This window comes from Lytechinus variegatus, chromosome 16 (assembly GCF_018143015.1).
Source record: "Lytechinus variegatus isolate NC3 chromosome 16, Lvar_3.0, whole genome shotgun sequence".
NCBI lineage: Eukaryota > Metazoa > Echinodermata > Echinoidea > Temnopleuroida > Toxopneustidae > Lytechinus > Lytechinus variegatus.
In genome coordinates this window covers 15359448-15372978 of record NC_054755.1, presented here as the reverse complement: position 1 = coordinate 15372978, position 13531 = coordinate 15359448, and positions in this window count along the sequence as shown.

Below are 13531 nucleotides of genomic sequence, written 5' to 3'. Positions count from 1 at the left end.
CATGATACGCCTTTATACATAAATAATACTAACGTGCTTATAAAGCGCATATCACAGCCAGATGCACCCCTATACGCTCTATGAAGAACAAGGAAATGAGAGAAAAATGCTGGCAATCGTGGCACAAACTCATTCAAAACTCTTTTTAAATAAGTATGTTTTCAAAGTGGATTTAAACTTGGGTGTAGAAGAGTTCTTATGGTGGGGTGGTGTAGACAATCATGTGTTTATACTTCCTAGACAATTATGAATGATTTGAGAGCCAAATGAGCTGAAACTTGTTATTTCTATTGTTAGCTATTTATGTAACAATTGGCGATCCATACTTAAATCACAACTTTAAACCTGAGTTTAAGTTAAACATGATATCAGAATACGGGCCATAGTGTTTGTTATGTGAATGCTAGTTGAACATGTTAAAAGGGCACTGGGAACGATTATTTGGCTTAGGTGCTGATAAAGGAAAGTAAAGGTCGTTTTGGTCCGAAGATATTTGACGAGCAAAAAAAAAAAAATGGGGGGGGGGGGTGGTGGTCGCTCCGAAATGAAGGAAGTTTTGGTCCCCCAAAAATTTGGACAAGCAAAAAAAAAAAGGCTTCAACACAAAGTGTTGTTCATTTTTCATACATTTCTCCAATTTGACGCACCTACCAGAATTCCAGGAGTGCTATGGAAAATAATACACGCAGCACCCCCTGGGAGAATCTTGGGGATACTTGAGCATCCCCGCGACCTTGGGCCATGCTAGTTAAACAAACGCAAGAACGCATTACCAATGAAGGGGAATCTTTAGTTCTTCTTCCACCAGTCAATGGGAGTCTCGGCCCGTTATTAACAATACTCTCTCTTCATGGTAGGCTAGCAGTGAAAAGCATCGCCTCCTGTGGTAACAGTAAAGAAAAAAAGAAAGAAAGAGAGAGAAAGGGAGGAAGGAAAGAAAGAAAGAAAGGAAGGAAGAAAGAAAGAAAATATTGATGGTCTGAAAACAATGGGAAACATGAAATTAGATAAGAACGGGGGGGGGGGATCGAATGTTGTAAAGTGAAAAGGGGTGGGGCTACTAAGTGCAACTCAGTGTAAGGTAAGTCTGTCTAACCCTGTCAATTAAGACAAAATCACTTTGTAATAATAATGATAATAGTAATAAATACGGGACATAATGTTTTTATGTAAATGGTATAAGGTGTCTTTGTCTCTTTGCCCCCCGTATCTGGAACTCACCTCTCAAACAGGCCAAATCTCGTCCTTTCCTCAGTCGTTCCAATAATGTTCCCTTATAATAATAATAATAATACATGCAACAATAATGATAATTACGCTAATAGTAATAATATTTTGTAATAGCACTGTATAAATGCAGACATTGTTATTATTACTATTATTGAATAATAATAGTGGCAATCATACTATTTTTATAAATATAGCACTCTTACAAAATAATATTGTTTTACAGTGTTTTTTACACAATGATAGGGCACATTAAAAAAGATGTCAATACAACGAAAGACTGGTGATTAAAAAGCAGAGTTTTTAGATTTTTCTTAAATACTTAAATGCCTTTATATACTATTATCTTTATAATTTTCAAATTCTTACAATTCATACAGGGAATCCCCATCAATGACACAGACCGTTCTTTATGGGGATGCCTGCTTCAAGCAATACACAAAGATATCCATACATTTCTTATCAAATTTGGAATATTGTCGCGCAGCATTGAAAACCTCTTGGCCAAATTGCTACTTTAAATATTCCAAATGGTTTTCTGACGATATACTCAGCAAATTTGTAGATATCGTTTCTAGTAAATTGTTCAATTCTTCTCACAATATCTCGTCAGTGTTTGCATGCGGTCGTTGTGTGATTTTTTAGTGTATTTTATGACAAGGACGGTTCATGCCAATCGGCCGGCCTTCTATCAATACTAATATTAATTATTTCTAATGGTTTTCTGATAGTATCCCCCCCAAAAAAAAATGTTAGATATCTGTTTCAAGCAAATTGATTATTCACTCTCAAAACTACTCATTATAATCTTAGAATTATTTTTAACCAAACACAGACTTAGTTAAAATAGTTAAAATATATGAAACGGCCAACTGTTAGTTAAAATGAATTGCCAAGTTATTCTGCTTGCAATATTTTTTAAACCCATAATTCTGAGAGATTATTCTTGCATGTAGTCATTGCGTGATCGTAGAGATACCAAGTATATAGCAAATAATGTGCCTATTATCATCAAGCACACGCGACAATTTGGCTTTATCTCCTAATTATATTATGATATATCAATAAAATAAACACTCGGCCTTATCTGTTCTAATTCTCTTATAACTCAGATAAAACTATTCATTTGCTCTATTTGGGTATCCATATACAGTGTGTCTCACAAAAAAGGAAACCAAATGTTTTATTTATTTTCTCAATATAAGCAAATGATATTTGATTTTTTTTTCTCGCCCACCAGAGGTGAAGGCGAGACTTAGGGATTCAAATGTCGTCCGTCCGTCACAAACTTGTCATGACACTTAACTCCACAACCGTATGTCGCTTTTCAACCAAACTGTGATGTTAGATTGCCTTGGGGGACGTGCATTTATACTGCAGTCAGAGGTCACATGGTTAGGTCAAAGGTCATTTTCAGGTCAACGTTAAAGTTCACATGCAAGACTCTCTTATGACACCTAACTCTGCAACTGTAAGTCGCTTTTCAACAAACTTGGATGGTAGATGTACTTAGGCGACCTGCATGTTATGCTGCAGTCGGAGGTCACATGGTAAGGTCAAAGGTCAAAGTGTACGTGCAAGGCTCTTATGACCAGTGTTATTTCATCCCAGTCATTTCACAATGAAGTTTCGATATAATTCTCTTGCGTGCCCTCGCAAATCACGATATTTCTGGTATTTTCATAAGTGGGCGAGACACAAAATTGCTTTTGCCTTGTTTTACATCTTCACCAATTACAACCTTTATTCTGATGCCTAATATTACACATTACTTTCAAGCGTTGTTAAATACATGCATATGAGCGTCTGTCACACAACCGGGAGGTCGAGGGTTCAAACCCCTGCCGCGTTAGACATTAAGACGCTAACAGATGGAAGTTGCTGCTACCCTATTTGGCATTCAACGATTAAAGGGGTAGAGGCTCGTCGATCTGGCGCTGTACAGCGGCTGTCGGGCCCACGATCAATTGGGCAAACAAATTTTCAGAGTATTTCATTTCTAAGGTCTATTTCGAACAATGAAATTGGACGGATGGATGGAAGGGTTTGAAATCAGAGGGCCGTGGGTTTGAATCCCAGCCAAAGCGTAATTTTCTTCAACAAGAAAATAGATCCATATTATGCTGCACTCAATTCAAGTGAGGTGAATGGGAATCTGGCAAGAATTAATTCGCGAAATGTTTGTCTTTGATTTGTGTTATAATATACGACCAGCTGCGACATGTGCTGCGCCATATTGATATATACTGCATGAATTTCCTTTTTTTCAATGGTTTATATGGTAAACTAAATTGTTTTCTCTCAGGAACTGGTATGAAATTATATTTCTGTTAATGAAACAATTTCTTATTTCCTCTTTATTTTTTTGTTAAGCTACAGGATATATGCTGAAGCTCCTTGCACAGAATGTAAAAAATATATAATTTTGATATTTTTAGTCCTGATTGGTTTCTCTCAAACCATATTGAATCTTAAGCTTAATTCTTAAATGTGCAGACATACCCCCTCCTCACTCTTAACGACATGCTTTCTCGACGTGACATGAATTTATCTCTGTAAACTTTTGAAAAAAATAGATTATCATTTGGCAAATATACCCACGCGACACCGTACCAGGCTTACCGTGTAAATATATTCTGTGTTTCCTATCTAAAATGCAAACACCGACTCTCTCTTATCTGTGCTAAATTAACAAATATTTTGTCAATTTATATATTTTTGCACGCTACATCTTCCTATGAATTTGCATTTAACTTATATTCTGAATGCATGACCCTGGCAAGCGAGGGTGCTGGGGCAGAGTCTTTTGCTATTTTTTAAAAACCAAAATCTTATTGTTTTGTTTTTCAAATTTCTTGTGATCAATATTAATTTCAATACATTTTTCCTTTTTTTTCTTCCTTTTTTTGGGGTGGGGGGGGGGGGGGTCGCCTGTCAAATTTGAACCAGGGCCCGTTGCATAAAAGTTACCACTATGGTAACTTTGCCATCCAAATCCTTGATTCTGATTGGCTGTTGACCAGTGTTACCATGGTAATAATATTTGGATGGCAAAGTTACCGTAATAGTAATTTTAAGTAACGGAGCCCAGAACCCTCTGATAAGAGAGAGGTTCCTGTCTGAAGGTCCATTTCATATGTCGTATAAGCTTAACAAATACTATTAAAGTTTTGTTGAAGACGAGGACCCCTATTCTAATGAAAATAATAATAGCTGGATTAATATAGCTTTTTTGCCTGAAGATACAAAGCGCTTTTGGGTGTTGTGGTCCAGTGGTTAAGACCTTCTTTTAATCTGAAGGACGTGGGTGTAATTTCAAGCGATGGCGTGTTTCCCTTCAACAAGAAATTTACCCACATTGTGCTGTACCCAACCCAGGCGATATAAATGGGTACCGGCAGGAAGTAATTCCTCAAAAAGCTGTGCGCACCGAAATCGGTAGACTAACTTAGCCGGGGAGCGCCATAAGTACCTAGTAAGGTGGATACGTGCGCTATACAAATCCTATATTATTTTAGTATTTACTTTATAACTTCGGCTATAGCTCGAGCTACCATCATCGGTGCTCAGTCATTGCATGCAAGGAATCCATTCTGCCGGCTACCCACTCGTCTCACCTGGGTCGAGTGCAGCACTGTGTGGATAAATTTCTTGCTGAAGGAAAACACGTCATGGCTAGGATTCTAACCAATGGCCGTATGTGCAAGAGTCAGAACTACTAGACTACGTCTTGACGCGCTCACAGACCAATCTCAATACTGAATTGATTTGTTTTTCCACAAACTGTTTTTTTTAAATAAAAATACACATACCACACAGTTACAAGACATTACATAAATACAGGGGTGGTCAAAATGTTAGGAATTGACGAAGTTAAATTTGTCCTATCAAGGTTAACCCAAAATATGATTAATTGATTTATTGGTCAATTGTATTTCCCATGACAAAACACAAACACAAAAATCACTTTAAAAAAATATCAAGTAACGCGTGCGATAAATTATCAAGAGTATTTTGCAATAATATAATATCTGTGTAGGGTACCGCCTAATCAAATTTGTATTTGTATCGTGCAATATAAAAAATGTAAGACGGTCTTATATTACCCTGGCAAATAAGCAAGGCTAACGATTCCAGTGCTCACAGTTTGATCACAGTGTGTTGACTTAGTAGAATATGTTAACACACTGTTAAAATTCAACAATGTGACGATTTTTTCACACTTTGGATACCTCGACAGTGTCAATGTTCACAGCGTGTTTACATGGTCGGCTATGTAAATAATGTGATCGACACTGCTAAAATGCTCAAATTTATCACTGTGAACAGGGGCGGGGGAAAGGTGCCCCCAAAAATCCCCGCATGAAACAAATGCCCCTTTTTTGAAATACAAAATGCCCTTTTTTCAAAATAAAATGTGCCCTTTCAAACTGAAATACCCGTTTGAAGTAAAACATAATATATTTTAGGTTAGAAAATCACAAAATTTTTGACCCGCGCTTCGCGCTCACATCGATAATTGTTTATTAAGATACTCATCTCGTTCATACAAAAATACTTCGAATGTCCCGTTTTTATGTCGGAATATCAAACTTTTTCAGCTCGCGCTTCGCGCTCGCATGATTAGATTGGTGAGATATGTAGCCCGTATCCGTTTTGTGAGTCACCAAATGCAGTCTTTGAAATGTCAATTTTCTGGTTAATATAAAAAAAATTCAGCTCGCGCTTCGCACTCGTGTTAATTCTTTAGTTAGATTCCCATTCTTTTTTCATGATTACAAAAATTGCTCGAAATGCTTACTTTTTATTGTCTTATTACCTGAAATTCCAAAAGTTAAAGCTCGCGATTCTCACTCGCAAAATCTCGCAAGGATGCCTTTTTAAAATTAATTAGGTCCATAATTGACCAAAAGGCGAGTTTACGACTCCAGATTTGATTTTTTTTTCAAACCGCTCGCTCGCTACGCTTCTCGCGAAAACAAAACTCTTATCAGATCACTTTAAAAAAGACTGCTCAACTAAATTGCTACAAAACACACAACTTCTTCACCTATGACGCAAATATGTTTATGTAGCATTCATGCTTGGAGCGCCAATCGGACCCCTCCTCAAGTTTTCATGGCTTCTATCATGCGCTAGCATCGTGATCAGAACTTGGCGTGTTTCACAAAGCTGGTTAAAAAAATTACCAACTGTTTTATGAACGACTGGTGACCCATTCTTATGGTGAATAACAAAGGCCTGTATATACGTATCATAATTTCCTTTGATGTTGATCTCGTTCTGAGAAAGGATCAATTTATTCGCTCGTAAACTCGTTCGTACGAACAGCTTTATGAAACGCCCACTTCAACTCTTTGAAATTTCTGGAGAACTTAGTGCCATTCACATTAGTAATGGCATTCTGCATATGTATAATTACCAATTACCGGTGATGGTAGCTCGAGCTAAAGCCGGGGTAATAATAGCAGCGCTTTGTATCCTCTGGCAAAAAGCGCTTTATAAATACAGCTATTATTATTATTATTATTATTAAATCGAAACCTTTATTTTTTGACTGATTTTGATATTTTTCTGCTTATATTGAAGCCAACCTATCGTCAGGGAGAACTTTCCCTTTATACCATTTCAATCGTCATTAAAGTATTTTTTTCTATACTTTGGTAAAGGATGGCAATATGAAATGAAAATTGTTTACAAACATGAGCAAGGGGAGTTTGTGAATACAATGTTGAATCAGGTTGAACAGGAAATAAACTCTCAAAATCATTTATGGTTGCGACGAACCGCATTTTTTGAGGCAATGCTTATCATTTTCAATGTAGTCCTTTGTTATGAATCGTGGGAGCGAAGACAACTTATTTTTTTTGAAATCCTAAAAGTGCAAGTAGTAGTTGTAGTAGTAGTAATAGTAGTACTTAAAGTAGTATTAGTAATAACAGTAGTAGTAGTAGTAGTAGTAATAGTAGTAGTAGTATTAATAGTAGTTAAAGTAGAATCAATAGCAATAGTAGTTAGTAGTAGTACTACTACTACTAGTAGTAGAAGTAGTAGTAGTAGTAGTAATAGTAGTAGTAAGTAGAATTGATGGCAGTAGTAGTAGTAGTAGTAGTAGAAGTAGTAGCAGTTGATGTAGTATTAGTAGTACTACTAGTAGTAGTTGTAGTAATAGTAGTAGTTAAAGTAGTAGTAGTAGTAGTAGTACTAGTAGTAGTAGTATTAATAGTAGTAGTAGTATTAGTAGTAGTTAAAGTAGTAGTAATAGTAGTAATAGTAGTAGTAGTAGTAATAGTAGTAGTTAAAGTAGTAGTAGTAGTAGTAGTAGTAGTAGTAGTAATAGTAATAGTAGTAAGTAGTAGTAGTAGTATTAGTAGTAGTAGTAGTAGTAGTAGTAGTATTAGTAGTAGTTAAAGTAGAATTAATAGTAATAGTAGTAGTAGTAGTACTACTACTACTACTAGTAGTAGTAGTAGTAGTAATAGTAGTAGTAAGTAGTATTAATGGTAGAAGTAGTAGTAATAGTAATAGTAGTAGTAGTAGTAGTAGTAGTAGTAGTAGTAGTAGTAGTAGTAAGTACTAGTACTAGTATTAGTAGTAGTTGTAGAAGAAGAAGAAGTAGTAGTAGTAGTAGTAGTAGTAGTGATGGTGGTAGATGAAGAAGAAGTAATAGGTGTAGTAATAGTTGTAGTAGTAGTAGTAGTAGTAGTAGTAGTAGTAGTAGTAGAAGAAGTAGTAATAGTAGTAGTAAAGGCTTAATCATCTTCATCCTCTTCATACCATCTGTATCATGGTACATTTACATTGGCAGAAACAATATAGTCTGAACTATCACCATGTCTTCTGTTCGTGATTACAAAATTACTTTGTGAGAAGGGGAGGGTAAAGGGAGAAAAAATTCTGGAATTTTCCATGTCACTCATCTCATATCTATTCAGCATTTGTTTTGTTTACTCCGCCCCCTCTTCTCCCCTCCTGACTCGTCAGGTTAATGTCCTCTGTCATATCACTCCTTCTTTCCAGAACATGCTACAATGATAACATCCTCAATATGGATGCCTTGTGAGAAGATTCGTTCTTAAGACACCTGGTGAATGGTATTATCTTCAAAAAAATATTGATAATAATTGATATCGTGTAAGTTTCATAACGAAATGTAAATACAGTTAGACCTCTGGGTTTCAAGGTCATAAACGGGTTTTCAACCCAAAATGTAATGCAACAACCAATTAGCAGAATTACAATTACAATTTTTAAATATTTCTTTTTAAGTAAAAAAATTGAGTTGGATAGATTCGTGAATGAACAGAATAGGCTTTATGACAAGTAGGCATGTCTTAGTAAGAAATTTTGGAATAATTCCTTTTATATTTATGATTTTCCACTTTATGATTGCTATTGGTGATTGAGATGGGGATTTTCAGCAAAAAAATGTCATCACAACCTTCACCACCACCATCATCATCATCATCATTCATCTTCATCATTTTTGTTATCATCATCGCAATTTCAATCATCATCATATTCATCATCATCGCGAACACCACCGCCATCATTATCATCATCATTACACCACCACCACCATCATCATCATCATCATCATCATCGTCATCATCATCAACATCGTCGTCATCATCATCATCATTACAATCCTCATCATCATCACCATTATCATCATCATCATCATCAATCATCAATCCCTGTGAGTCTCACGTCTTCAAGCCACATGGTGAAATTAATTATCGCAAAAAATATCGATACCGATAGATATCATTTAGATTTCATAACGTAATGCGCTTGTAAATAAAAAAAAATGCAACCTTTGCCTTCAACAGTAGCGCTTCTATACACGCTTACCACCTTAAACTTTTAAATTTTCATGCAAGAGAATTCTTTTCATGAAGTTACCTTCCAAAAATGATCTACCCTCAAAAAAATAAAACAATCAAAGCAGGCCTTTTGGATTATAAGGGAAAGAATTTGGCCAGGAGACGTTCTTTGGTGAATCCTCCCTATGAAATGTGCATGTGGTACGTAAAATGAATTTTGCAACATGTATTTGAAAAACACATGGACACAGATATAAAATTGTCATGATTAGTTAAATGTATAATTGCAATCACATCCATATTAGATCTCTTAACATTAAAACGTTCAGTTAATAACAGTGCTGGACCTCGTTGCAAAATCACGTTGCCATCTAATAGTAACTTCCCTGAAGTCCTTGATCCTAATTGGCTCATTAGCATTGTTACCATGGTAGTCTCCACTGGATGTAAAGGTATATGCTATAATTCTATAACTTTTTTGCAACGGGTCTAAGAAACGGTAGATTTTCAATCGATTTCAAGCACATAAAAAAACAGGAGTAAAATAATGTATTAGGCCTATTTATTACATAGACACAGAGCCCAGGACCAACCTTGGAAGTATATTTCAAGTGAAACGTATAATTTGGAGCATTTTATGTTGAACCCTCACTTTTACGCCTAGAATATTTTCACACAACTGGAAGGGAATACTCCTTAGGTATATACCCAGCCCTTTATAAAACACTGACCTATAACAGGTAAATAATATGGCCCAAAGCGGTCTCTAATATATTTTGGGGAAGCAATTAAAGATTATGGTTTAACAAAAAACACTCAAGCGCCCCCCTCCCATTAAGGGGAGGGGGGGGGGCGCTTGAGTGTTTTTTTGTTAAACCATAATCGAAAATGGATCATTACAAAATTCTGAAAGTATATTATTGACATACTGTCGATGAACACTGCTCATTTAGAAAGTCACTGTGATCAAATAATAATGATAATAAAACACAAATAACTTAATTCACACAAAAAATCTGCTGACTTAATTGACATTTCGATATTAAAAACAAGCATTTTATAAATTCTAAAAAGAATTCCCATCCATCGGTTTGATATCTATGGCAAGATAGGCTGTCACTTTCAGAAGAATATAATTTGAGCAGATTGCTTAGATTTAAGTTTGGAAAACTATCAATAATGAAGTAAAACAATATAATTTCAAATTTTTGCATTGGATTTTGCATTTTGAAGAAAAAAAGATTACAATATTCTGACTTGTATTCACTGTATATAAACAATTCAAATCTTGTGGTCGTTATGGTGTTGCATTACCCGCATGCAAATTTATGCTGGCAGAAATTGACCAAATTTATTGTGAGTCAATTTAATGTAAATTATTCATTAAGTAATGAAAAAAAGTTACTGGTTGGCCATGATGTCAAAAATGGAAATATGTTCCTTCGGAATGTAATTATGATTTTGGCACAATATATATATATATATATATATATATATATATATATATATATATATATATATATATATATACAGTGCGTCCCAGAATAAACGAAACCGAGATTTAGCGATCATTTATCATAACTTAATCATAAATAGAATAGACAAATGACCTACCAATTTAAAGCTTAGAATCTCCTCTTTCATATGATATTACTTAGGTTATTTCTTATTCACGCATGAGTGAGCAAAAACAATTTGAAGAAAGGATACCAAAAACTCATTTGGCGGGGGTTATCTGGGTTTCAAAAAGAAAACCACATTTCTGAAAAGTTCAATATCTACTCTTTGATTTGGTACCAAAATTATAAAAAATGGTGAAGAAATAAAAAAGTTCTGTTCATTTGAAATAAGGCTTGTATTTCCATAATTTCATATGGATGAGCGCACTAGCATGTTGCACATGGCTTTTGCTTGCTCTCCAATTAGAGCTTCTGATTGCTTGTTTTAGGGGTTTTTCATTAATCATTATTGCACCATTCTTTTTGTATTAGTGTTGAGAAACTACTAGACAAGTTTCAATCAGCAAAGTGCTGGTTTTCATGTTGTTTTTTGATGTACCAGTTTGGAAAAGGTTGGCTCTTGCTGTACTCAGTATACCGTGTTTTTCCTATGCCATACTGTGTAAGTAGTATTATCTATTGTATTGTTCCTGCTTGAACGAACTTGAACATCTGGATACAAGTCAAGCACAATGAAGTCCTTTCATCTGAGAGTCTTTGTTGCTCTGTGTTTGTGTGCTTCCTTGAATGACTTTGTGCATTGCAGTGAATGGTCTTCTGTGTACCCTTTTCATCATGGACTATTCACAAGAAAGCACTTTCTAAAGAGGAGAATCCTATACAGCTCAAACTGCACTGCCTCCTTTCAACTAGAACTTCTCAATGCAGGTGATGTTCATCCAAACCCCGGACCTTATAATTATATTCAACATGAAGAAGTATCGCCGACGTCACTTCGACATGGTACAGCTAATGTTCATCGCACGATCAAGTATTCTTCTGCTACCCTTCTTGAATTGAGGAATTCCAAGAGAAATCTCCCATTAGACATTTGTAACCTCATTCACTCATATGGTATTCAAAGGGGTAAAACACGGCGAGGAACTCGAGGAGGCCGTAGAAAGAACTCTATTACACGTGATATTAAGCACCCAGGATCGTCATCATCATCTTCGAATCTTCAACTCTGTTCTGTAAACGTACAGTCTGTACGCAATAAGACTGTCCTCATTCACGATTTCATCTGTGACAGCAAAGTAGACCTGGTTGCCATTACAGAAACTTGGCTAAATAGAAATGAGTCAGCAGTTCTGCATGAACTTACTCCCAATGGGTATCAATTTGTTCATCATCCACGAAGTGGTCGCCGTGGCGGCGGGACTGGCCTTGTGTTTAGAGAAACAATTGATGTCCGTATGGCAGCTGCTGGTGAGAAGAACTCTTTCGAGTTTGCTGAATATCTTGTCTCATATCAGTCATTTAATGTGCAATTGATTAATATTTACAGACCGCCATACTCAGAATCTCATCCTGTAACAGTTTCATCATTCATATCTGAGTTTAATGATTACATCCAATGTCATTTGTTGTCTAATCTCCCATTGCTAATTGTTGGGGATTTTAATATCCATGTGGATACCGTCAAGGCAGAGGCAAGAGCTTTTTCGGATCTGCTCGAGTCTCTTTTTTGCACACAATTGGTCAATTTCAGTACACATATTCATGGTCATACCCTTGACTTGATGATTCATCGACAGTCAGATGAAATTATAGTTGGCAAACCCTGGCCACATAGTTCTCTTCTGTGTGATCATATTCCTGTTATGTGCACTCTTAACTCATACAAACCTCCACTGCCTTCTAAAGTAATGTCATTCCGTAGGCTTGGAGTAATTGACATTGATGCGATGAAGTTTGATATAGCCAGTAGTGATCTTTGCAAACATACACCTTGTGATCTTGAGGAATTTGTCTCATTATATGATGTAACACTAAATAGTATCTTAGATAAACATGCACCTGTTGTAACTAAAAAAGTTGTTCTGCGAACTCAAGTACCTTGGTTCACTGATAATGTAAGGATTGCAAAAATACAGAAAAGGAAAGCTGAAAAGCGTTGGTTAAAATCTAGGATGATAAGCGATTGGATTAGGTATAAGTCACTGCGCAATCACATGTTGCATGTGTTAAATGAAGCTCGCAGAATCCATCACAATGATTTGATTATGGAAAACAAAGGTGATCAAAAGCAGTTATTTCGTGTGGTGAAGTCTCTGTTGAATATTGCGAATAAACAACCTGTAATACCATGCATTATTGACAAACAGGGCTTTGTGGATGATTTAGGCAAGTTTTTTCAGAACAAAGTAATACAGATCCATGAAGATATTGAGTCAAGATTGAATGCAAGCAGCAATCCAAAGACAAATTATCTTCAGGTCTCCTCCCATGACGTACCTGACTTTATTAACTTCACTCTTCTGTCAGAACAGGATGTTAAGAAACTTATAACTAAGTTCAGCAAAAAGTCTTGTGCATCTGACCCAATGCCCACGAAGATTCTTTTACAGTGTACGGACACACTGATTCCCACCATTACATCTCTAATTAATCTCTCATTGTCATCTGGTAATTTTCCTTCGCGGTGGAAAACCGCGATAGTTAAACCATTATTGAAAAAACCTGGTTTGGAAACAAAATTCTGTAATCTTCGGCCTGTAAGTAATCTGAAGTATGTATCAAAGCTTGTGGAAGGTGCTGCATATACGCAAATAATGAATCACCTCGACCGCAACTCTCTTCTTCCAATTAATCAGTCAGCCTATGGACAGTATCACAGTACTGAAACCACACTGTTAAGAATTAAGAGTGATATTCTCATGGCTATGGATGATAAGAAAGTCACCTTATTACTTTTATTAGATCTTAGTAGCGCATTCGATACCATTGATCATACTAACCTATTGCATACATTAAATA